This window comes from Aquarana catesbeiana, linkage group LG09 (genome assembly GCF_042186555.1).
Source record: "Aquarana catesbeiana isolate 2022-GZ linkage group LG09, ASM4218655v1, whole genome shotgun sequence".
Taxonomy (NCBI): Eukaryota; Metazoa; Chordata; class Amphibia; order Anura; family Ranidae; genus Aquarana; species Aquarana catesbeiana.
Window position 1 is genome coordinate 60,554,524 of NC_133332.1, and position 25,870 is coordinate 60,580,393.

At 41.9% G+C, this 25,870-nt stretch overlaps 1 pseudogene; it reads right to left on the reverse strand.

The window, feature by feature from the left end:
• On the reverse strand, positions 1-24,704 carry LOC141107712 (cytochrome P450 2H2-like; annotated as a pseudogene).
• Positions 24,705-25,870: the final 1,166 nt, after the last annotated feature.

The following is a 25,870-nucleotide window of genomic DNA, read 5'->3' on the forward strand; positions in this document are numbered from 1 at the left end:
GAAGTCACAAGATGTAATATTTTTATTTACAAATTGTGAAATGATAGGTGCACCTAAAACAGCAAAAAGATATCCAATAACACCATAATATACAATGGTTCCTCAGCGAGGCACAGCTAACATCTCGTATTCGCGAGGTCTGGAAGCATTGCTGTTGGGCTCTGGATTAATGTCTATGTTCTTTCTGTCAACGGTGGGTTTCAGAATAAATCTTTGCAGAATGGTTGTAAAAAAGAGGAAGAGTTCCATGCGAGCCAGACCCTCGCCCATACACATACGTTTTCCTGGGAAAGAAGAAAAAAAATATCAAAAACTACTACTAAAAGCTTAGACTAGGACCAGTTTAGGGGCAACTGATGCCTTCTGCACAATCCAGCAATGGTGCCGTCCTGGAACCCTCTATTTCTTAACTTATAAGATATTCAGGATTTTTGATTGCTCTATAAATCTTATAAACCTTCAATCTGAAGACAAAGGTAGACAAGCTGCATAAAAGTTTATAGGGCTGCAATGCTTTGTTTTAAAGTGCACTTGTCCTTTATGGGTATGATAGCTAGCGGAAAAAACCCCATGGTGCCCCCTTCCCTTTGTGCTCTAAGCACAAGCAAAATTTGACCAATTATTATTCCAATGCTGGATTAGGCATTATTCAAAGGGTAACTTTTTTATGGCAAGGTCAGTATATTGTATATATGCAGAGTGTGTAAATAACAATTAGCTTCATAGCCAATTTTACGGTTTGCACAAATTAAAGGTACTTCCAGGACCCATTTTCTAAAGCTTGCCTCTGTCTAAGCATTACCCATTAACTGTTGACATAAATAGGACTGTAACTGATAAAACCCTGAGCATCATACTGTTTGATGGGACATGAAGTGCAAAGACTGGGACTTGAAATGGTAAAGTTAGAGGATTGGAAGAACACGGGAAGGTGCTGTTTACATTCCATTACAATCACCTCTCCTTGTTCCAGGATTTAGCTCTATTGAGGGTCTCTGGAGTAGAGGAAAAGCATATTTATTTAAAAAAAAATCTTTGTTTCAACTATAGGGTATTGGTACTGGTTAATACTGGTATGAGAGCACTATTGGTGACCATAAGTGCATGGATTTAAGAAGTGTTAGGAGAATAATATGGAACTTTAATCTATGTATTTCAACTGTGTATTCACCTGTGGATGCTGAGAGTAGGAATGCCAACAATGTAAGCTAATTATTCTAACATATTTCATAGGAGGCTGCTGGGGAAGGTGTTCAGGCAAACTTATAGAAAGTTGAAAGCACACTGAGAACCTCAACAGAGTAGTGTCAATTTTTAAAAGTCAAATGAGCGGGAGTAGCAAAGTGACATAAGAGATGCAGAGTTGTAGGTCCAGAATAGTGACATCAATTTATAGCTACAGTAAATAACATGGCAGGGGTGCACAAATCCCAAGACGGACTGTAGACAATAGTAAATATTTTGGCAATTAAAACAATTATTTTATAGGTTTCAAATAGGTAGTTAACTTTTCAGTTGAAGTTTCACTTTAACCCCTTCCCGACCAGCCGCCACAGTTATACTGCGGCAGGTTGGCTCCCCTGGGCGAACCGTCGTAGCTGTATGTTGGCTCGCCTTTTGACCACTAGGGGGCGCAGCGCTGGAGTCAATGAGCGTGCCCGGCAGTCATGATGACCGCTGGGCACCCGCGATTGCTCCACACAGACAATGTAAACAGACAGATCTCCGTGCTGTCAGGGGTGAGGAGAGCGATCTGTTGTTCATACTAAGTATGAACAACGATCGCTCTCCTCACCCAGGCAGTCCCACCCCCCCCATTTAGCATAACTCCCTAGGTAACACAGTTAACCCCTTGATCGCCCCTACTGTTAACCCCTTCCCTGCCAGTGACATTTACACAGTAATCAGTGCATTGTTATAGCACTGATTGCTGTATAAATGCCAATGGTCCAAAAAATGTGTCAAAAGTGTCTGATCTGTCCGTCATAATGTTGCGATCCCGAAAAAATCGCTGATCGCCGCCAACTCTAGTAAAAAAAAAATAATAATAAAAATGTCATAAATCTTTCCCCTATTTTGTAGACGCAAACCAATCAATATACGCTTATTGCAATTTTTATTACCAAAAATATGTAGAAGAATACATATCGGCCTAAACTGAGGAAAAAATTTGCTTTTTTTAAAAAAAAATTGGGGATATTTATTATAGCAAAAAGTACAAAATATTGTGTTTTTTTCAAAATTGACGCTCTTTTTTTGTTTATAGCGCAAAAAATGAAAACCGCAGAGATGATCAAATACCACCAAAAGAAAGCTCTATTTGTTGGAAAAAAAGGACTTAAATTTTGTTTGGGTACAACATTGCGCGGCCGTGCGATTGTCAGTTAAAGCGGCGCAGTGCCGTATCGCAAAAAATGGCCTGGTCATTGAGCAGCCAAATCTTCCGGGGCTGAAGTGGTTAAAGAAAAATACATATGTATTTTCTACAGACACAATTCTTTCATTTATGTAAGGTTCGAAATAAATACACATGCAATTCAAATGACACAAAGTTTTAAGGATGAGGATCTTTACTTTAACCAAGTAATAATTAGATCCCATTGGGTCGTAGCTAAAAATAACTGTCACTTTTTTTAGAAAATAAAGATTCTTATCTTGGTGTGAACTGGTGTTTTGAGAACTGAGCCTGTATTCCGGATGGAACACAACCATGGCTTAAATTAAGAACTTACTGTATATCTAAAAATGATTAGCTATACTTGTTGGTACCTGCTGAAAATGGCATAAAGGCATCACTCTTCTTAAAGGTGCCATTCTCATTAAGGAAATGTCCAGGGTCAAATTTGTCAGGATTTTTGAACTGTTTGGGGTCCTTTAGGACTGAAGTTAGGATTGGAAACACCAAAGTTCCCTAGAGAAAAAAAAAATCACTTAGTTAACGAGAAACAGATTAAAAAAAAATGTATTGTTAACAAACGACAAAAAAAAATACTAACGTACTTGGATTATACGATATTGAAATGAGGGAAGTATTATGGGGCCTAGCAGGAATGCAGACTGCAGTCTATGGAACAGCTTTTCAGGGCCAGTAAGCCAAGACTCCAACTATGCCCTGCCAGCTCTTCGCACACTCAGATTCCACTGCAGGTGGTGCTCATCCACAGCGGCCCTGTAGCTGGAGAGGAAGTCAAGAGGAACACAGTTCCTCTGTGATTTCCTGGGTTTCTGGGGAAGCAATCTGGTATGATGCTGCTACCCCATATGACTCTGGCAGCCATCTTGGGTCAGGTAGAGCCTATTTTGAGAGTTGGTAGTGTAGGGACAGGTGCCCTACCTGTTTGGGACAGCACTAGCAGTAAGCAAAGGTTCCTGATGAGAAAAGTGTAGGGTCGCATCTCCTTTGGACATCATCCCACTTGGGCACAAGATGGCCTTTCTGCTCTCTTAACAGATGCTGTCAATCTGGCTGAACCCTGCTGAACCCTGCTCTCTTGACATTACTGAAAACCCTGAGTGCACCCAGTTGGGCAGCCTTTCCACTGAGTTTTTAGTAAAGTTTTGTAAAGTTTCAATACAAGTTTTCCATTGTACGTGACTGTGTGAATTATTGCCTCCACACCACACTGCACTCCACCTACAGGGAGAAGAGCAAATCTGAGTTGCTGATTTTTTTTCCTGAGTAGACTAATTCCATCATGACTCTGACTTGCGCAAATAAAATTGCAATAAATAAACTTATGTCTACATGAAAGATATGCAACGTAAGCACAGTCTGGCAGCTTTACAAGTCTATAGTGCCTGTGTATCACTCGTTATGATTTTTTTTTGCCCCTGAGGGCAGATAAATCCAACTTCCTTTTATGACTATGGACAGCCTTATGCCCCGTACACACGGTCGGACTTTGTTCGAACATTCCGACAACAAAATCCTAGGATTTTTTCCAACGGATGTTGGCTCAAACTTGTCTTGCATACACACGGTCACACAAAGTTGTCGGAAAATCCGATCATTCTGAACGTGGTGACGTAAAACACGTACGTCGGGACTATAAACGGGGCAGTGGCCAATAGCTTTCATCTCTTTATTTGTTCTGAGCATGCATGGCACTTTGTCCGTCGGATTTGTGTACACACGATCTGAATTTCCGACAATGGATTTTGGTGTCGGAAAATTTTATATCCTGCTCTCAAACTTTGTGTGTCGGAAAATCCGATGGAAAATGTCCGATGGAGCCCACACACGGTCGGAATTTCCGACAACACGCTCCGATCAGACATTTTCCATCGGAAAATCCGACCGTGTGTACGGGGCATTAGGGTGTCTATAGGTTGCTCAATAATTACAAGTGAAGATGCAAAATTCAAAATATAGCTCACAATTATTAGTTAATTTCATAACAGTGAGTACATGATAACAGGTGCTTCTGGTACATAGAATCACCTAGTATTGCATAGGAAGGTTTTCCAACTTTTTAAAAGGTTTTGCTGTAAGCGTAGCTGATCCATAACTCTGGTATGAAACACAGAATAGGATCACAGGACAGAGTGCTGGCCGAGTGTCACGGTGGGTCCTGACACTGGAATAATTCGTAAGAGGGTAGGAAGATATTCTACATCCTGACCTGTCATTCTAAAGAAGATACCTGCCTATCTACTTCAAGACGTAGGCCTGATTAAATCACAGATAGATAGAGAGATAGATAGGTAGATAGAACACAAAGACATCTCCGATCATCTTGAAACTCTGAGAAGAGCACCTTCGGAATGTGATATCCTCTAAACATGGTGTCCCTGCTGGCTGCATGGAGTAGTCCTGCTGGTACAATATCAGCAAATCTCTGGATCTCATGAATGGCAGCTTCTGTATATGGCATCCTACTCTTGTCCTCCATTGATGGACAGCGATCTCTGCCTATTACATTGTCAATCTCTTTATGGATCCTCTCTGAAGCACACAGAAAGAAAAGAGCATGAAAAAATATTAGATGCTGCCAAATCTGTAATTATTTATTTTTGTGCGCTTAGTAATATTTACACATTGGAAATAATTTGTGTGTGTTTTGTCATATGCTGAAAAATGTAGCAAAGCTTACTAACATGAATAAGACCCCAAGGGTGATATCATACAATAAAGTTGTAGAGTATTTCTAAACTGTAGATTGTTTTTCCCATGCTGAGCAAATTGTGCCAGATTTCACATTTGGATTAAGCAGGATCAATGGAGGTCATGCTTTTTCCACTACATAAGGCTAAGCAACAACATTTATATAAATAAAGAGTGCTGCGCTGCTTTGATATACCAGTGTTTGCAATGAAAAATACTATATACACATCCAAAAAATGAGAAGAAATGTACTATTTGAATAAAGTACTAATACTTATAAAAAAAAACCTCCAATAAAATCCAGTGATCCTAAATAAATACAGTAAATGTCCAGTGCTGAAAAGTCCAAACAACACTATTAGTGTATTGAAAATGTTCAATCAGTGAACTATTCCACTCGCTGTGTCTCTTTTATGGGTGTGAATTCCACCTGAATTCCATCTAATATTCTACTGGTGTTTAAAACCCAAATCCCAGTGCTGTAAGTGCTTGCTGTATCTTCTCCAGTGCTCCACCAGCTAGTGAAAATATAAGAGTGGCCCCATACCTGTTTCCTAGACCTGCTATAAGATAAAGTTCCCTCAGTTTACCCTAATATGGCATCTAAGTAATTCTTTGCTGCACACACAGTTCCATAGAGGAGCTATTTGAAACATCCTTCTAGAAGCTTGTGCTGTGAAAACTTCCTCTTTCTGCTACTTGCACCACCAGCCATTAGGGACATAACTACTGTAGATTTCATGGGGGCAAAACTTTAATGGGATCCTCCCTCTGCGATTTCTGTAAGTCACACTTAGCAATGTCTGGAATTTTGAAATGGAGACATGAGAAAACCACCTTAGTGGGGCCTCCTTACCACCCTTGAGTCCCATAACTGCCGCATGGGCTGCTATGGCTATAGTTATAGCATTGCAAATCACATTTCAACTTCAAGAACAGGTTTGAAATTGATTGGTGACTTTGAGAAACATTTCTGTTTCGTGTTGCATTGAGCAGTGTGAGTTCCAGGATCACCAGATTACAGAGAGTAATGTGGGCTGGCATAGTCCAGCAATATCTAGATGAAAAACTGAATTAAGATCTGTGTTGGGCTTGTGTTGATGGTATCACTGGGCATTGACAGGTGCAGCTGACCTGCAATTAACCTCCTTCTGATTTGCATTTGACCTGCTCCAAGCAAATTTTTCATTCCCCCCATTACAATGCATAAAAACCTGTTAAAACACTTGCTACAATTAGCACACTGGTGCATCTGGTGCTTTATGAAGCTTTTTAGGGGTGGTGATTAAAATACTGTTTTAAGAATATACACTGGTTAGGAACCCCTGTGTGAATTAATCAGCAAACAGAGCAATAAAAGAAAGTTCCAGTGCTAAGCACAGTTTCTCAGGTTAGGATAGTAATAGGCAGTAAAATGGTTTGGGAATCAAAAGGTTACCCTCTTTTTTCAGAGAGGACATTGAGGGACAACACAGATCTACCAAATAAAATCAAAAGCAATGGAACTATTCAAGTAATTCAAGTGATTGAAGAATGGCAATTGACAGCAAAAGAACTGGCAGTGGAGGAGTTAAGTTTAATTTAATGCATATTTTCCGAGACTTCAAGGACTTACAGGTCTGTGTCGGCTTTTGTAGATGGAATTGACCCAAATCAACCCAAGAGACTGGCAGTGGTATGTGGAAAGCCTTTAGGTGGGTTGACATTAGAGTGCCAAATTGACTTTGTAACAGTACACAGGCAGTAAAACGGAAAAGGAGCTGTGTATTCAGTGTGCATGTTGTGCAAGGAATCCGGGGAGCTCTGTGTGTGGTATGGGTGGTGTTGCTGATTACCAAAAACAACATGTTTTAGAGTGTTTCCTTTCTACTGTCTGCATTTTCTAGTGTCTGCACTACACAGTCACTTTGCTGCCCTATTGTCAACCCATAAAGGCTTTCCACACCGCCAGCTTCCTGGATCGATTGGGCTGATTGCATCCACAAAAGCCGGCATGAACCTGTAAGGCCTTCTTTTCTGAAAATATGCATTAAACTGAATCTTTTAAAAACCTGTAAAAACTGTCTCTTACTCAGCAGACTGGTTGTGCTCCCTGTTTGCATCTCAAAATTTACTTTTTCAATTTAGCCAGGAGTGTACTTTTAAAATAGTCAACAAGCTGCAATCATCCTTATTATTCTGGTAGGGAAAGACAACATTACCTTGTATTTCAGGGTATTTGAGTAGTATCAAGAAGGCATATCTCAGTGTTACACTTGTAGTTTCCGTCCCAGCAATGAACAGGTCAATTACCGTTCCTGATAAATTATCCAGATGAAATTCTGTTTTTGGTTTGTTCTTTTCCTGAAAAATATTTTAAGAGTCTTTGTAGCATCTAAATGGGACATATGTCTACCCAGGGCTTTTTTTTCTCAGAAAATAGGTGCAGAAACAGTAGAAGACCCCTAAAACCCCCCTCCCCCCACGCACACAATTTCGCCAACAGTGGAAGGGTCTTATACCGGGAGTGCATTACATACATACTGCAGAGTTCCTGGGGGGGTGTTACAGAATGCAGAGTTCAGAGCTGCTCTACTTGAAGAGTTCAGGGGGTGCTATGTACATAGTAGAATTCAGAGGTGCGCTGCATACAGAGTGAAAAGTTCAGGGGTGCACTACACACAGAGTGCAGAGTTCAGCGTTTTACCACAGCTGGTTACCTCTGCACCCCCCATCCACATCTCACGTTCACCCTTCTTTAGCTCTGACCTCTGTATGCAACTCCCCTTCCACTGCCCTCCCTCCTTAAAAGCTCCACCATCTTCCATGTCTTACTTGTGTTGCTGTGTTGTGCTGAAGCACCCAGCCGGTTCTAGCACCTCCCTGCACACTGTAGGTGGCTCTGCCTCCTCACTTGCAGGGAGATCATCCAGTGGGGGTGCCAGGATCTGCACTGCACACCGAGCACCTGCATCTCCCTTCTCCCCATCCTGCACTTAGTGGGAGTGGCTCAGGAGATCATATCTGTGGGAGCCATTGGGAGACAAGCTGCCACTTGTGAACACAGAAGCTGGACTTCTGTGTTTAGAAGTGATAGTGGTGAGCAGGGAGCAGTGAGCCTGACCCAGAGGTGGTGGAACTGAGTTTCACCAAGTTCCAGATGAAAAAAAGCCCTGTGTCTACCACAATCCAATGAAGTAAAAAGTGTACTAAAGCGCTGATATGAACTAGTAAATAAATAAATAAGTGACAAATTATAGAAGATGACCAAATAATATAGCTGCAATGATTGTGTATGTGAACTGATATCACACAAAAAGTGTTGTATATATTCAAAATGTATAATGCGCTAATATTAACCTCCCAATATAACACGGTGTGATCTCTTAATGATTAATCGGTGAATCATGTGCAAAATATCAAATTGAGCCTATTATAAATACTGTAACATAACATCCTTCACCATAACAAAATCCTATAACTAAATATCAATGTAATAATAAATTATTGAACACAATTAAAAAGAGAAAATTAAGATGAGATATATTAATGTGATGAACCACAGTGCACAGGTATCTCAATAGGACAGCATACTGCTGTGAAAAAATATAACGTCTTTGGTGATTTGATGAATATAGACAGGTTTCAATGAGTAATCCCCAGTGATAGCTGGCTTGCTCATATACTCAGCTGCTCATTAGCATGGGCTGGCTTCTGGCTTTCAAAGAACTTCCGCAGTATGAAACAGCAAAAAAAGAAAGACCATTGCGCAGACAGTGTGATATGTAATCCCTATATAACAAGGGTAAAAATTCACTCACACTTTTCAGCAGAATAAATCGCATATGGTAAGGTCAGTGGCATACAGCTAACAGCTGGGATCTCCTCACACGCCAACAGTGTACACACAGCACTGCTCGTCACTGGCTCCTCCTGACCGGTTTCATCACTAGACATGTGACTTTTTCAAAGTCACGTGTTTCGAATGAGCAGCTGAATATATGAGCAAGCCAGCTATCACTGAGGATTACTCATTGAAACCTGTCTATATTCTTCAAATCACCAAAGACGTTATATTTTTTCACAGCAGTATGCTGTCCTATTGAGATACCTGTGCACTGTGGTTCATCACATTAATATATCTTATCTTTATTTTTCTCTTTTTAATTGTGTTCAATAATTTATTATCACATTGATATTTAGTTATAGGATTTTGTTATGGTGAAGGATGTTATGTTATTTATAATAGGCTCCATTTGATTATTTTGCACATGATTCACTGATTAATCATTAAGAGATCACACCGTGTTATATTGGGGGGTTAATATTAGCGCATTATACATTTTGAATATATACAACACAATCCAATGAAGTCACCACTAATCTTAGGTTTGCCACCTTAGCTCATACTGTTTTTTTCCTTCTGCTTTTTGGTGGAGCATCAGAGTTGAAAGAAACTCCTCCCTCCAGCTTCTTGCCCCTTCCTAGGAGTTTGGACAGGTGCCATTTGGCAAAGGAGTTGGAATAAGCATGACTTTTTTTTACTAGAGCTCTCATGTATTATTAATCGATCAGCGTACTTGCCAGGAGTACCTTTTAACTACATAGAATGTAACACAAAGCCACTGTATGTATATGTTACAATATGGTTGCCACTTTTGTACTTCTTACAATCCAAACAGTAAATACTAAAATATCTCTCTAAAACATTTCTTGCATTTGATTCTAGACCAAGTATTGAAATCAAACCTACCTCTTCCATTTTTATGAGGAAGCAATCTATAAAGTCACGAATGCAATTCTCATCCAATGTCTCCTTGTGAGCTTCCACCATTTCTACCACAAACTCTTTAAGCTTTTCAAAATTTAGAAAAAGTTACCGATGGGGGCCAGGGACATGGCTCATTAAGGTTGGGAACAGATTAAGAAGCTGAAACAAAATTTTAATTGCATATATAATAACATCCAATGACCTTCAATATCTATACATAATATATACATATATAGTGAAGCGCAACTAAATAAACATATGGTAAATACCATTAATCATATTCCAATATACACTATATAACCAAAAGTATTGGGAATCCTGCCTTTACACGCACATGAACTTTAATGGCACCCCAGTCTTAATCCGTAGGGTTCAATATTGAGTTGGCCCACCCTTTGCAGCTATAATAGCTTCAACTCATCTGGGATGCCTGTCCACAAGGTTAAGGAGTGTGTCTATGGGAATGTTTAACCATTCTTCCAGAAGCGCATTTGTGAGGTCAGGCACTGATGTGGACGAGAAGGCCTGGCTCTCAGTTTCTGCTCTAATTCATCCCAAAGGTGTTCTATCCGGTTGAGGTCGGGACTCTGTGCAAGCCAATCAAATTCCTCCAACCAAAACTCGCTCATCCATGTCTTTATGGACCTTGCTTTGTTCACGGGTGCACAGTCATGTTGGAACAGGAAGGGGCCATCCCCAAACTGTTCCCACAAAGTTGGGAGCATGAAATTGTCCAAAATGCCTTGGTATGCTGATGCCTAAAGAGTTCCCTTCACTGGAACTAAGGGGCCAAGCCCAACCCCTGAAAAACAACCCCACACCATAATCTCCCCTCCCCCAAATGATTTGGACCAGTGTACAAAGCAAGGTCCATATAGACATGGATGAGTGAGTTTGGGGTGGAGGAACTTGACTGGCCTGCACAGAGTCCTGACCTCAACCCAATAGAACACCTTTGGGATGGATTAGGGCAGAGACTGCGAGCCAGGCTGTCTGGTCCACATCAGTGCCTGACCTCACAAATGCACTTCTGGAAGAATGGTCAAACATTCCCAAAGACACACTCTGTAACCTTGTGGACAGCCTTCCCAGAAGAGTTGAAGCTGATATAGCTGCAAAGGGTGGGCCAGCTCAATATTGAACCCTACGGACGAAGACAGGGATGCCATTAAAGTTCATGTGTGTGTAAAGGCAGGTGTCCCAATACTTTTGGTAAAATAGCGTATATAAAATTGTGAAATACAGTCTCTCAAAATATAATTGAGTAATAATAAAAGTCCTTTAAATCCAAAGCAATAGCATGCAATAATATATTAAAAGCCCCCACTAAAGTTTAAAATTTTCTAAACATGTGGTCCATTTGTGGAGTGTGAGTATGAGGGTGAAAGTTCACCAAGATCCAGGAGAAAGGAGAGGTGATCACCCCAGGAGATTTGAACAAGTTATGATAATGAGCCTGATTATTTCTTGCCTGAGGTGAGCAGGTTTTTCACCTGGTGTTGGAAGTGCATACATGATTGGAGGAAATCATGAACCATAGAAGAGCACCGTTGGTGGTGGAGCACATTTTTTACATATTATTGTATGCTATTACTTTGGATTTAAAGGAATTTTATTATTACTCAATTATATTTTGAGAGGCTGGATTTCTCAATTGTATGTATATTGGAATATAATTAATGGTATTTACCACATGTTTATTTAGCTGTGCTGCAAGATATATGTTCTATTTATTTAACATTTTAATTGAGGTGTTAAATAATGGGCAATACATCTCCTGCACATTGTAAATGTACTAAACTTCACCAAAACACGCTTCTGAAATTCAGAGGTTTCCTCTCAAATTGCTAACCTACCATTTTAAAAACATCTCTAACCAGTGCTGGGCCTCAAATGTCTTGTATGTGTGACTGAAGTTTAAAAAAGTCTTGGCAGGTCCCTTTTAACCACTTGGCGTCCGTGCTATAGCTGAATGACAGCCACAGCGCGGACCTGAATTTCTGGGAGGCCGTCATATGACGTCCTCCCCTTTGCACACTCCCCACGCGTGCTGTGATCACTGAGTCACTGAGACTCGGGTGATCACAGATACGAGTAAGGGGCCGATCTCGACCCCTTACCATGTGATCAGCTGTCAGCGAATGAAAGCTGATCACATGATGTAAACAAAAGCTCGATAATCATTTTTTTCTCCTCACGCTGACAGTGTGAGGAGAAAAAAAAAGACGATCACCGACTTTTGTGCAAGGGACATCGGTCCCGAAGAGAAAGAGGCAATTCTGCCTCATCTGTGCCCACCAGTACCCCCTGCCAGTGCCACCTGCCATTGCCACCTGCCAGTTCCCACAGTGCCCACCAGTGCTACCTATCAATGCCCATGAGTGCCACCTTTCAATGCCCACAAGTGCTACCTATCAATGCCCACCAGTGGTGCCAATCAGTGCCACCTAGCAGTGCTGCCTATCAGTGTAATCAACCAGTGCCGATCAGTGCCCATTATTGCCACCCATCAGTGCCCATCACTGCCACCCATCAGTGCCCATCACTGCCGCCTCATCAGCGTACATCAATGAAGGAGAAAAATGACCTGTTTGCAAACTTTTATAACAAATTATAAAAAAATCTAAATTTTTTTTTTTTAAATTTGGTCTTTTAAAATTTTTTTAGCAAAAAATAAAAACCGCAGAGGTGATCAAATACCACCGAAAGAAAGTTCTATTTGTGGGAAAAAAATGATAAAAATTTCATTTGGGTACAGTGTTGAATTGTCATTCAAAGTGCATCAGCGCTGAAAGCTGAACATTGGTCTGGACAGGAGGGGGGTTTAAGTGCCCAGTAAGCAAGTGGTTAAAACAGGGTGGTGATAATGCTTTCTGCATGACGTCCACTCTGTATGCATTTATGTTTCATTCTTAAAATGAATGAATGAATGAAATGTGAAGCCTGCAGTGCCATACGGACTGTTCTCTGCATAACGCTATAGAGATCACTCAGCAAAGAAGGCGAGGCCTGTCACATCACCTATCAAAATCATATGACAGGTTTACTCCTCTCGACACTTCTTTCCCCGTTTATTAGATTGAATGGATCATCTATTGTTTCACGTCCTAAAAAAAACCCCTCTCTATTGCTTCTGGTAGCCATTGTCTCAGAACATGATGTGAAATCTATAATATTTCCATTGTCACTGTAACAGGAGGTAAGGGTAAATCTTCCAATTAGGAAATATATATAAATATACGGTGCCTTGAAAAAGTATTCATACCCCTTGACATTTTCCATGTTTTGTCATGTTACAACCAAAAATGCACATGAATTTTATTGGGATTTTATGTGATAGACCAACACATTGTGGCACATAATTGTGAAGTGGAAGGAAAATGGTAAATGGTTTTCAAATTTTTTTACAAATAAATATCTGAAAAATGTGGCGTACATTTGTATTCAGCCCCCCTGAGTTAATAATTTGTAGAACCACTTTTCGCTGCAATTGCAGCTGCAAGTCTTTTTGGGTATGTCTCTACCAGCTTTGCACATCTAGAAAGTGACATTTTTGCCCATTTTTCTCTGCAAAATAGCTCAAGCTCTGTCAGATTGGATGGAGAGAGTCCGTAAACAGCAATTTTCACGTCTTGCCACAGATTCTCAATTGAATTTAGGGCTGGACATTGACTTGGTCGTTTTAACACATGAATATGCTTTGATCTAAACCATTCCATTGTAGCTTTGGCTGTATGTTTAGGGTCATTGTCCTGCTGAAATGTGAACCTCGGCCCCAGTCTCAAGTCTTTTGCAGACAGGTTTTCTTCTAAGATTGCCCTGTATTTGGCTCCATCCACCTTCCCATCAACTCTGACCAGCTTCCCTGTCCCTGCTGAAGAACAGCATCCCCACAACATGATGCTGTCACCACCATGTTTCACAGTGGGGATGGTGTATTCAGGGTGATGTGCAGTGTTATGCTGCGTACACACGGTCGGACTTTCCGGCATACTTGGTCCGGCGGACCAGAGTGTGCCAGACAATCCGCCTGTGTGTAGGCGCCGACGAACTTTTGCGGCGGACTTTTTCCCAAAAGCCCGCCGGACCTAGATTTGAAACACGTTTTAAATCTTTCCGTCGGACTCAGTTTCGGGTGGAAAGTCCGCTCGTCTGTGTGCTAGTCCGACGGAAAGCCCGCTCGTGTGTATGCTGGTCCAATGGACCAGATACGACGCGAGGGCAGGGTATTGCATTTCGCGCTCGCTGCAATAGGAAAAACAAATTTTCCTATTGCGGCGAGCGCTGGGCATACCAGGCCCTTAGGTCTGATATGGATTATAAAGGGGAACCCCCCTACGCCGAAAAAACGGCGTGGGGTCCCCCTAAAATCCATACCAGACCCCGATCCGAGCACGCAGCCTGGCCGGTCAGGAAAGAGGGTGGGGACGAGCGAGCGCCCCCCCCTCCTGAACCATACCAGGCCGCATGCCCTCAACATGGGGGGTGGGTGCTTTGGGGGAGGGGGGTGCCCTGCGGGGCCCCCTGCGGGGCCCCCCCACCCCAAAGCACCTTGTTCCCATGTTGATGAGGACAAGGGCCTCTTCCCGACAACCCTGGCCGTTGGTTGTCGGGGTCTGCGGGCGGGGGGCTTATCGGAATCCGGGAGCCCCCTATAATAAGAGGGCCCCCAGATCCCGGCCCCCCACCCTATGTGAATGAGTATGGGGTACATGGTACCCATACCCATTCACCTAGGGAAAAAGTGTAAATAATAAAACACTACACAGGTTTTTAAAATATTTTATTAAACAGTTCCGGGGAGGGATCTTCCTCCGACTTCGGGGGTCTTCTTCCGGCTTCGGGGGTCCCTCCGGTTCATCTTCTCCCGGCGTCCGGTTGGTTCTTCTCCGCTCTCTTCTCCCGGTGTTCCAGTTCTTTGGCCGGCTCCTCCGCTGTCTTCAGGTAGCTCTCTTGCCAGCAGAGGTCCAGACTTCTGGGCTTCTTGTCTTCTCTTCTCTTCCCCAGATGTTGACACGACGCTCTCTCCGGCTGGACTGCTCTCTGAGGGCTGCGTTGTGACTTATATAGGCGGAGACCCCGCCCCCTTATGATGTCACAGTCCTTGGGCATGCTGGGACTGTGACGGTTTAGGGGGCGTGGTCAACATCACCCAGTGACCATGCCCAGGGACTGTGACATCATAAGGGGGCGGGGTCTCCGCCCCGGTCGTGTGTGGGCAAGTCCGTCCATTTTAAAGTCCGGCGCACCTGGCGGACAAAGTCCGTCAGAAAGTGTGCCGGACCAAGTAGGACAGAAACACTGTATAGTGTGCATACACCTACAATCTTACACAATATAAATATTTACCTGGCCCAATCGTGAGTTCAGCAGAGTTACAACTCCTTGAATATGTTTCAGAAGGGTCATGAACTTCTTGTCTTCATAGTCGAATCTCTCTCCAAAAACAATGGAGCAGATGATATTGGAGACAGACAATCTTAGCAGATGCATTGGGTTTATTGGTCTATCTGTTATTACGCAAGCAGAATCAATCAGTTATTTTATCCCCAACATCAGTATCTATAATTTAGAAAACCATTTCAAATCTATGAGGACCTTGGTGAAAAATACTAAAAGATTACAGATTAATCTGGCATAAGAGATGAGTTGAAGGTTCATTCTGAACACAAGCTCGGACTGAACTTTGGCTCTTTCGGCATTCAGACAAAATTAGTCTGGCATAAGAGATGAGCTGAAGGTTAATTCCGAACACAAGCTCGGACTTAACTTTGGCTCTTTCGGCATTCAGATGAACCCCCGAAGATATACCAGTTAGGCACATATAAGTTTTAGGTGTAGACCAGTGACATCATTGACCAAATATAGCCATCTCTATATTTTGTCAATTAATTCACCTGGGAGACCACCCTGCCCCTTTGTATTAATGAGCTGTCAGCCGCCAGACCTGTCATTCAGTGAGAGTGAATCAACAGGACAAGACATGCTTCAGCGAGCGGTGCTTTTTTCTATAGCAGGTCAGCCAGGGTCAGGTATCATGATTGACATGGCTCTACTGTACAATGTGATTGATGGTAAATGTACATCATGGGTCTTTTTGTGATTTTCTTTAATTGAAGAATTTGTCAGAAAGACGTAGATGTTTTTCTTTTACTGTTTATATTTATTTTATGAATGTATGCCTTATTCATTAATCTGGGGATGGGCTGCCCCTTTGTTGCTAAATGGGGCTTCCAGATTCAGATAAGCTCCCCATGCACAGACTCCCAAAACCACCAGGCCAAGGTGTTTTCCAGGTGGGTCCCCCCATGTTGATGACATGTGGCCTGGTATGGTTCGGCAGGGGTGTGCACACTTGCCCCTGCTTTTCTGACCTGCCAGGCTTCATGCTTGGACAAGGGTCTGATATGGGCTTTTTGGGGGAACACACACTTTTTTTTGTGTGTGTTTTCACCTTAATATTCATACCAGACCTGAAGGATGTTGTATGAATAAGGGAGAACCCCATCCTGTATTTTTCTGTATGTATGGGTCCCCCATTAACATCTATACCAGTCCCTCAACTAATATAAGGGTCTGGTATAGATGAATTAAATATCTATCCACTTTGTTTACATACTTCACAGGCAGGGTCAGGGTATCCCCCAGACATGTTATTTAATGGAGTTTTACATTTTTAATGTTTAAATTTAAGCATTACTAAAATCACTGATCCTAGCCATGTTATGCTGGAATCCTGATCATACTGTCACACCAGTCTAGCTGTAGGGATCTATGGAATTGGTGTTAGAAAATGTATAGTTTTCTAATAATAGGCTGGATAATTCCATGTAGTGCTAAGTCAGCATTATCTCCACCTGCCTTTACTCTTCATAAATCTGTCCCTGAGACACCGAGCTTCCTCCTGGATCCTTTCTTCCACACTCCTCTTCCCCATCCCAAAATTTCTCAGTGTTGTCAGGGAAAATCGACGCATTGTCTTCCATCTCTCTCCATTGCTCATGATGACCCCTAAAAAAGTGAAAAGTTTTATACATATTGCTCTTACAGACCCCTTAAAACTCAAACATTTTAAAGAAAGACCTATTGATTCCTTTTGTATTGCATGAATCCCACCAAGGATATTATCAGCATGGAGCTTGTGTCATGTCTTTCCATGGGGTTCTTCCTACAATAGGAAAATATATGTTAGTTCACTTAAAAAAATATATAAAAAGATGAACTAGCACCTTACACCCTCCCAGATCCTCCATAGGTGATAAGCTGTCAGTGCCCACACAGTCAGGGTAGCAGTCTGGGATTTGAAGTTCCTGCTCTGCTCCCTCTTCTATCTGCAGGGCTTCTGGGATGGATCAGAATTATTCTCTCTGCCAGTGTTAACCAATCAGAATCACTCAGATCTGTCCTGGAAGCCCTGCATAAGGAAGAGTGGAGAAGAGTGGAAAATTAGCATGTTTGGTCTCTATCAAATCACAGTTTCATTCTGTGGTCATTCTGCAAAAATATGTTGGTTGATCAAGATTGATCAATTGAGGTCATGTTGGTCCTGAGGAAGCAGGGAATCCTGCAAATTGTGTCAAGCTCGACATCAACTTGCTTCTATGCTTGTCACATGACAATTGTCTGATGTAATGACCTCTACAATGATAAGTGCTGTATATTGGTTTTAAATGATCACCACATTGGTGATGCTTTTAATAGGATGGAATAAAGATTTGTTAACTTTTTAATTCTGTGGTTCACCTTTTTAAGGCACAAATTAGAGGCCCATTATTATATGATTGGTTGCAATATATCCCTAAGGGATGGTGCCCCAAATGGTTAAGTATTGTTGCACTCTTTCTCGGGTATACATTTTTCTCTGGGGCTTTATTATACCTCACCCAATGGTATACCCCAAATATATGGCCTTCTCTAGCCCAATGGTACATTTTTTGTATTGGCTGTAAACCCAGCTTTTCAGATAGAATCTAACACGGCCTGAACCTTTGATAAATGTGAGTCCCAATCCTGACTATGGATGATCATGTCATCTAGGTACGCAGCAGCATAGGCTCGATGTGGCCAAAGGGTCTTATCCATTACCCATTGAAACATGGCATTCTGCAACCCAAAAGGCATCCTCCAATACTGGAAAGATCCCTCTGGAGTTGCAAATACATTTTTTTCCTAAAGAGGAATCTGCCAATACCCTTTCGTCAGGTCCAATGTCGTCATATACCGAGCTGTCCTTAGGCGATCAATCAATTTGTGCATGTGTGACATGGGATAGGTGTCAAACGTAGTTATCTTATTCAAATGGCAAAAGTCATTAGAAAATCGCCAACTTCCACCTGGTTTGGTCACTAACACAATAGGGCTGGACCAATCACTATTTGACTCCTCTATAACCCCCAGTTCAAGCATTTTTTTTACTTATTGGCAAGTTGCCTGCTGCCTGGCTTCTGTAATTCCATAGAGTTTCAACTGGACCCCTTTCCCCTGGTGGGGTAATAATGTCATGTTCAATCCCAGACATCCCAGGTGGCAATTCTGAAACATTTTCTTTACTGCAGAGCACAAATTCTCTAGCTTCCTGTTGCTGAGCTTTTGACAATCTCCACTATTCAGACCTTAGCAAGTTAGGTGAAGCAAGAAGTAGGGCAGTCTCCGTGACCAAGGATCTCCTATCCTTTCATGGTTTTAGCAAATTTATATGCTCAGGTTTCCATCTTCCTGGCTGGCTAATTTTGTAATTCACGTAATCTATTTTTTCCAACTCTTCATAGGGACCCTGCCATTTGGCAAGGAATTTACTGGGGACCAACACCCTATCACCCCATTAAAAAGAGCAGACCTGGGCCCCACAATTGTAAATCCTCTGCTGACCCAACTGGGCTTGAGCCAAATGGTCCTTTACTTTAGGCATCACTTGCGCAATTTGGACTTGCATTTGTTCTACATGTTCAATCACACTTCTATGTGGGGAACTCTTATGCCCCGTACACACGGTCGGATTTTCCGACAGAAAATGTGTGATAGGACCTTGTTGTCAGAAATTCCGACCGTGTGTGGGCTCCATTACACATTTTTCATTGGATTTTCCGACACACAAAGTTTGAGAGCAGGCTATAAAATTTTCCGACAACAAAATCTGTTGTCGGAATTTCCGATCGTGTGTACACAAATCTGACGCACAAAGTGCCACGCATGCTCAGAATAAATAAAGAGATGAAATCTATTGGCTACTGCCCCGTTTACAGCCCCAACGTACGTGTTTGACGTCACCGCGTTCAGAATAATCGGATTTTCTGACAATTTTGTGTGACCGTGTGTATGCAAGACAAGTTTGAGCCAACATCCGTCGGAAAAAATCCTAGGATTTTGTTGTCGGAATGTCCGATCAATGTCCGTGTGTATGGGGAATTACTCTCCCATGTTTTTTTGGGAATGTCCAATAATCCCTGTGGGTGCCTCCCCTATAGTAGCACAAAAAGAAAGAGAACCCTGTGGATGATTGGGGAACCTCTCTGATAGCAAGCATTAAATAAGGTAGTAAACAATCCCAATTCTTTCCATCTTTATCGACTGCCTTCCTTAATATATGTTTTAATATTTTGTTAAATCTTTCAACTAACCCATCTGTTTGAGGGTGATACACGGAAGTACATACTTGTCTCACCTTCAGAAGTTTGTAAAGCTTTTATTTACTTTGAAGATAAACAGGGTGCCCTGGTCGGTCAGTACTTCTTTAGGAATGCCCACGCGGCTGAAAACCTGAAATACTGTAGCTTGTTGGTAATTGTTTTGGCGGAGGTGTTTCAGAGAGGAATAGCTTCTGGATAATGGGTGGCGTAGTCCATTATCACCAAGATTTGTTGGTGCCCTCTATCAGACATCAGCAAGGGGCCAACCAAATCCATGGCAATACTCTCAAAAGGGACATCAATGATGGGCAGGAAAACCAAAGGACTATGTAAATGTGGCATTGGGGCAGTAATCTGACATGCCAGACAGGAAGGACAGTACATTTACACATCCTTAGTGTTCCCAGTCTAATAGAACCTCTGTATGATTCTTTCTTGGGTCTTTTCAACTCCTAAATGTCCCCCACGAATGTACCTGTTGAACTGTTCTGAGACCAACTTGCTGTAAGGTTTGGGCAACACCAGTTGCTCAATGGTTTCCTCTGCCCTCTGTGACACCCGGTATAATAGGTCCCTTTCTATGATAAAGTATAGGAGGGCAATCCTCTTGTCAGGGTTAACTACTTTGTATCTTGTATGAGCTACACCTTTGAGGGGAGGGTGGTGTGTGAGGACCATTTTTGGGTCCTAGGCAGCACAACACCTGATGATAAGGATACTGTCTATCAAATGGACAGTTAGTGGTTGCGCGGTAAGGTGTACCTAAAACAAACAGTTACATGATCAAGTGATTCACAATTAACCTTTATTAGCTAGGAGAAAAGTATACAGCCAATACCAACACTAATAATTTTTCTTGACATTAACTGCATTCACATTGACTAGCAGAAATGGTACTAGTAGATATGAATCCAGCTCTTCCCAAGCCAGTTAATCTTCTGGGTTTAGTCTGGATCTAATCACAAGATTCTGCCTAAGCCCTAAAGAAGGGGGAGGTCACATCAACAATCAAATTGTCTATATACTGCATTCCTAATCACTTGATCGTGCAATTGTTTGTAATAGCCTAGGTACTCACTCACAAAAACAAAACAATTTTTGGTTCCACATGTGTGCTTCCATGTAAATGTTTAGGTTTGAATAGATTTCACCTTTAACAACTTTAATCTTACATTTGCGTTACAACTATTAGTTTTAGTGATTGTCTTTGGATTAATTTTAAATGATTAAAGCATCAATAACATACATATAAACAAGTTGATATCTAATGAAAAGAAATGACGCCTATTTCTGACCCTCATGCTAGAGGACTTGTTTTGTTTCACTATAAGCACATTTTAGCTAGTACTAACACTTGTCCCCCCTCATATGTCTCCAAATGGGAACTAGACCTTAATCGCTCATTTAATGCTACTGAACTGTCTAGCATATGGTCTGCCACTAAGTCTGCTTCTTTTAATGTGTTTGTTGTGAAAACTAACTTTGAGGTGCTAACCCGTTGGTATTTGGTCCCCGCTAGAATATCGAAATATGCTTCTGATTACCCCGGAGCTTTATATTTGGTGGGATTTCCCAATTTCCCAAAAATTCTTGAGGGCAGTTTTTGACGTATGCCGCGTACACACGAGCGGTTTTGCTGTCGGAATAAACTCTGAAGGTTTCTCCGACGGAATTCCGATGGAATTCCTCTCAAGCTGTCTTGCATACACACGGTCACAGCAAAGTCTGACCGTCAAGAACGCGGTAACATACAACAAGTATGATGGCACTAGAAAGACCGAGCGCTTCCGTCTCGTACTTGCTTCAGAGCATGCGCCGTTTTTGGTACGACGTAACAGCATACAGATGAGCGGGTTTCCCGATAGTAATTAGTTCCGTCGTAAAAAATTAGAACATGCTCTCTATCTAAGTCCGTCTGAATTTTCGATGGAGAAAGTCCAATGGGGCATCCACACGGTCGGAATATACGATGAAAAGCTCCCATCAGACTTTTTCTGATGGACATTCCGCTTGTGTGTACGCGGCATTAGCCTCCAAAATCTTTGATACACCTATACAGCCCAATCCTGCTACAGCCCTATTAAACCTGAAACCTGATGGGATCACACAGAATCAAGTTTGCCTTCTTTTACAGCTCCTAACAGCCGCAAAACAAACCATTGCTAAGGCATGGAAAACAAAATATTTAATTCTAGCTGAAACCATACACAGAACTAATAAAGATCTTATTCGTGCTAAAATGGAAGCAATCAAAAGAGCTCAAATCGGTCAATTTGAGAAACTCTGGCTTCCTTGGGTTAAGCATTGTTTACCTCCAGACTTTGATGACTCACTATTATTGCCTTGGTAGTTTTGCCTTGACTATACTTTCTATTCAATTTGGATTGCATCACCACTTGTAACCCCCCCCCCCTTTCCCTTCCCCCCTTTTTTCTACCCTCTTCCCTCTATCTACTCCTATTTTTTGTTTTCTACCTTTCTTTTCATATTGTGTGGTAGTTGTAAACAGATTATCTCTTCTGTTTTTAATATATGCCTATTAGATTGATCTCCTTATTACTGCTTTTGCAAAATGAACCAATAGAATAGAATAGAATTTTATAATGCTTTCAACAAAATACTTCATTTATTACATTGTTATAAACTCATCCTGTTCATAAATTGATATGTTTAGCTCTATTGCTATTTGTATATTGTACCACCATCCTTATATGTACTCAATTTGTCAATCTTTGTTATATTTAAAAAATTATAAACAAATTTGACGAGAAAAGAAATGACACCAATTCAGGATAATTATTTTGTTTTTAGGATCTTACCAAAGTCCTTAAAGAATAATTCTGTTACATCCATATCCCCTCTGTCACTGAACACATCACTGCGATCAACCAGAGCCTCCTTCACAGCATCGTAGCCAATCAGCACAACCGCTCGATTGGTGGCAAGGTAGACTGTATAAACAGGTCCGTACTTTTCACCTAGCTGTTGATAGAGATTTGTGTTTTCAAACAGAGTTGTACAGGTTAAAGCACAGCTGGGACTGTGTGCATATTGCCTGATCTATCTAACATTTGCTTTGATGTCTTAGGCTGACCATAGGCAAGAAGATATTTCACCATGAGCAAGGCATGGTGACATATCTGCCTGCCCTCGCTCACATCACTGAAGTGCCAGGACCCATCTCAATCTTTTTCTCCTATGCGGCCTACTCTGTGATTTGGTATTATCTCTGTGAGCTCCATTTCCTTTATTGTTTAGAAAGTGTATACAGTGCTTCCCAGTGAAGATCTTTTAACCTGAGGCTTGTCAGACTGTTCCTGCACATGACTGCCCCTAAAGTCTATAACCAGCCTTCAAAAGTATAGTGACAAGGGAAGAAAAAAAAATTTAAAAAAATAATCAAAAATCTTCCCATGAGAAAATACACTATATTGTCAAAAGTATTGTGACACCTGCCTTTAAACACACATGAACTTTAATGGCATCCCAGTCTTAGTCCTTAGGGTTTAATATTTAGTTGGCCCACTCTTTGCAGCTATAACAGCTTCAACTCTCCTGGGAAGGCTGTACACAAGGTTTAGGAGTGTGTCTATGGGAATGTTTGACCATTTTTACAGAAGCGCATTTGTGAGGTTAGGCTCTGATGTTGGTCGAGAAGGCCTGGCTCACAGTCTCCACTCTAATTCATCCCAAAAGGGTTCTATCGGGTTGATGTCAGGACTTTTTTTCAGGCCAGTCAAGTTTCTCCACCCCAAACTCACTCATCCATGTCTTTATGGACCTTGCTTTGTGCACTGGTGTGCAGTTATGTTGGAACAGCAAGGGGGTCATCCCCAAACTGTTCCCACAAAGTTAGGAGCATGAAATTGTCCAAAATGTATTGCTATGCTGATGCCTTAAAAATTCCCTTCACTGGAACTAAGGGGCCAAGCCCAACCCCTGAAAAGACAACCCCACACCAAAATCCCCCCTCCACCAAATGATTTGGACCAGTGCACAAAGCAAGGTCCATAAAGACATGGATGAGCGAGTTTGGGGTGGAGAAACTTGATTTGGTCCCTTAGTTCCAGTGAAGGGAACTCTTAAGGCGTCAGCATACCAAGGTATTTTGGACAATTTCATGCTCCCAACTTTGTGGGAACAGTTTGGGGATGGTCCCTTCCTGTTCCAACATGACTGCGCATCAGTGCACAAAGCAAGGTCCATAAAGACATGGATGAGTGAGTGCTAACCTCAACCCAATAGAACACCTTTGGGATGAATTAGAGTGGAGACTGTGAATCAGGCCTTCTCGTCCAACATCAGTGATTGACCTCACAAATGCGCTTCTGGAAGAATGGTCAAACATTCCCATAGACACACTCCTAAATCTTGTGGACAGCCTTCCCAGAAGAGTTGAAGCTGTTATAGCTGCAAAGGGAGGGCCAACTCAATATTGAACCCTACGGACTAAGACTGGAATGCCATTTAAGCACGGAAAGAATGTAAAGGCAGGTGTCCCAATACTTTTGACAGTATAGTGTATATGCATTTAGCATATCCAGTATAGCAGTCTGCTTCCTGGACTGTGGAGCAGGCACTTTTATATATCATGCTTTTATTTCCAGATGAGCCCTTTTCACCAAAACCCAGGGAAATGTATTATGTATGATAAATTGAGACCAAAATTGTATGGCTCACCCCCTGCCCCCTCTCCTTTTCTTTCTACGTCTCCTTGCTGACCACTTATTGTTACAGGTTTGTCATCCTCATTGACCATTCAGGGGTCATATAGGGGGGTTATTGAACAGGAACCTATAGAAGAAGGTTAACACCCAGTTAATTTTTCAAGACTCTGTGGGTCTTCTTAAGCTATAGAAGTGATTTTTGCTTATTGTTAGAGTTTTCACCACCATTTTGGGATAAATGTGACTCAGACTAGAAAAAGTAGCAGTTTGGGTTGTACCTTTTCCTGAAATTTCTGAGAGCTTTTTCCTAGAATACAAGAAAAGTGCATTGTTGTAGAATTGTCAGCATAATTATTCTTACCTTCACCAGAGACTGTGGCATTTCAGTGGTACTAATCTGCAGAATATTCCCCAGAAATGGCAAAGGGGTAGGTCCTGGTGGCAAGTCTTTCTTCTTAACATTCATCCACCATTTCATGAGGTAAATCAGAAGAGTGACCGCAGAAGCGAGGAGAAGTGTTGCTGCGACGTTCACTGCCATCTTGACAATAACTTCTATGCAGGGGCGGACTGACCATTGAGTGACTCGGGCACTGCCCGAGGGCCCTGGGCCACTAGGGGGCCCCATCAGGGTTGCCAGCCTCAGGAAAACCAGGGACAGTATGTATAAATCTGTGTTTTTTTTACATCTGTCTGTGTATACTGTGTGTACATGTATATGTATACTGTGTGATTATATACGGTGTGTGTGTATACTGTGTGGCCCCATAATCTCTGATTGCCTGGGGGCCCCATAATCTCCTATTGCCCGGGGGCCCCATGAGTTATCAGTCCGCCCCTGCTTCTATGTACTGTCTACAAATCACAAACTGCTATATTTATTTGTGAGGAGAAACTTGGCAACATTCTAACTGTCATTTTATCATTGAGGACAGGTTGAGTGTGTTGGAGTTTGGTCAAGTTACAGGCATATTGCATAACAGATTATAGCTATGCTAATGATTACTTATCCTGCAGGTTTTTAAATACCAAGAAAATGCAGTATCTGTGTAATAAACTTTTCATATACATTGCATTTAAATGTAAGTCCCCTTTCCCTCTGCTGTTTCTCCTTATCTATTGACAACCAAAACCAAACCCTTCATTTATCGCTGAGATGTCAAATCTTCTCACAACTTTCTGCACATCCTCTGCCGATGTTATAATTTTGGGCGATATGAACATCCACGTTGACACCCCTTACTGCCGTTTTGCAGCTGAATTTCTTCAACTACTGGATTGTTTTAATTTAAAACAACTTCTTGATGTCCCCACACACACCAGGGAGCATACCTTGGATCTGGTCATTACAAACTCTGCTCCTCTCACCAACCTCCAGGTGTATGATCTAGGTGTGTCTGATCACAAGGCCATCTCTATGGATTTGCCATCCCCATCTGGCCTTTATAGGCCTAAGCGGAATATCTGTTTAAAAAAACTAAAAAACATAAACCCAGAACTTTTGGCAGCAGACTTTCAGCATCTTTCCACACATTTTTCATCAGTCGACGAAGCAGTGGATTATTACAACAGCCAACTTTGCAGCCTCTTGGACCTCCATGCCCCTGTTAAAACAAGAACAGTCACCTTCACCCGCTCAGCTCCCTGGTTCACAGATGAGCTTCGTAAAGGAAAAGGACCTGGGGTCCTAGTAGATGATTGGCTCAGCAATGGCATGCAATGC